Genomic DNA, 2,020 nt, shown 5'->3' with positions numbered 1-2,020 from the left:
TCCACGTATGGCTAAACCCAGTGCTGTGGGTTAGAACCAAGGTTAGCTTCCCAGGTGTCTCTAGGAATCATGCTAATAGGCTCTTAGATCAGGAAGTGGATATATTACAGAAGTTCTTGCAACAGACTAATTATTTGGAAGAAAACATCATGGGTGATATGGTTTGGCTGTGTCCCCACCCAAGTCTCATCTTGAATTGTAGCTCTCATAATCACTACATGTCACGGGAGGGACCCAGTGGGAGGTAATTGAATCATGGGGGCAGTTACCCCCATGCTGTTCTCATAACAGTGAGTGAGTTCTCTTGAGATCTGATGGTTTAATGAGGGGCTTTCCCCCTTTTGCTCAGCAATTCTCTCTCCTGCTGCCATGTGAAGGACATGTTTGCTTCCCCTTCTGCCATAATTGTAAGTTTCCTGAGGCCTTCCCAGTCATGCAGAACTGTGAGTCAATTAAACCTCTTTCCTCTATAAATTACCCAGTCTCAGTTATTTCTTCATAACAGTGTGAGAATGGACTAATAAGATGGGTGAAGAGCAAGATGGGTTGTCATCCAACCTTCCAGATTAGAATGTTCCCTCCCTGGGCTGGGGTTAGACAGAGTAGGGAGGCATGGTGTTAAAGCTACCATCTCCAGCTCCTAATAACTCTTCTGTGCTCAGCTCTGCAATGGTGAGGCTGTGACTTTGCAACCCAATTTCCTTGTTGCCAGCTGCTCCCTGTTAGGTCCTGGTAATAGGGGATGCTAAAAGGAGATCAGACAATAGGATGATGGAGAAGGATGCTCCTTCCCCATGCTTGCTGTTCCTGTCACTGTTACCCCAGCAGTGGAGTTTGGTTCCAGTTTCCATTATTTTGTTAAGTTCCCACAATCAGCCCATCTCACCCCATCAGTTAGCAGCAGCTTCCAGGTAGCACTCCCTCCTAAGAGGACTGAGTCCTAACTTAGACCTTCTCTCTGAGCTCTTGCGGTGCAGCAGCATTTAGCTCATGCCCCCTCCTGGCAGATCTAGGTCCCAGCTCTGTGAAACCCTTCCTCGAGTTTCCTGAGGTACCGATACCAGCAGGCTGTTACCCTTTCCTGAGAGGTCTTTACCCTAGTTCTGTGAAGCTGTCCTCCAGGATTCTGGGTTCTAATAGCCCCAACCCTTTCCCTCTGTTCCTCTAGTCCTAGGAGTGGTGGCTGTTTCCTGCAATTACTATGTTTGCATGATGTCAAGTGTTCCTTTTCTTCCTTTCAGTCCTTTGCTATCCATCCAGCCAATTCCCTATACTAAATCCCCTTGTTGACTGCTAACAGGTATGAGTTTTATTTTTTTTTTGTTGGGGGTGGGGGTTAATGAAAATGTTTTGGAATTAGATAGTGGTGATGGTTTCACAACATTCTGAACATATTAAAACTCCCTTACATGGGTGAATTTCATGGTATGTGAATTATGTCTGTAAAAATATAAATCTTCTATGTTGGAATGCCTGACTGGATCCTGGTTGATATGGCATTAATCAAGGAGAGTGTGATGGTTAATTTTATGTCAACTTGGCTGGTCCACAGTGTGCTCAGATACTTGGTCAAAGATCATCTTGAGTGTCTCTGTGAGGGTGTGTTGGATGAGATTCACATTTAAATTGATGGACTTTGAATAAAGCAGATTGCCCTCCATAGTGTTGGTGGGCCTTATTCCCAGCAGTTGAAGGCCTGAATAGAACAAAAACTCCTGCTTCCCCTGAGCAAGAGAAGATTCTGCAGCAGACTGCCTCTAGACTTGAACTGAAACATCAGCTCTCCTGGGTCTCCAGCCCTCCCTGCCGATTGTGGACTTCTCAGCCTCCATAATCATGCGAATGCGAGTCAGTTCTTTATAAGAAATCTTTTGGCTGAGCACGGTGGCTCGCACTTGTAATCTCAGCACTTTGGGAGGGTGAGGTGGCTGGATCATGAGGTCAGGAGATTGAGACCATCCTGGCCAACATAGTGAAACCCTGTCTCTACTAAAAATACAAAAATTAGCTGGGTGTGGTG

This window comes from Mandrillus leucophaeus, unplaced genomic scaffold, assembly GCF_000951045.1.
Source record: "Mandrillus leucophaeus isolate KB7577 unplaced genomic scaffold, Mleu.le_1.0 Scaffold12, whole genome shotgun sequence".
Classification (NCBI taxonomy): domain Eukaryota; kingdom Metazoa; phylum Chordata; class Mammalia; order Primates; family Cercopithecidae; genus Mandrillus; species Mandrillus leucophaeus.
This window is presented reverse-complemented; position numbering follows the sequence as displayed.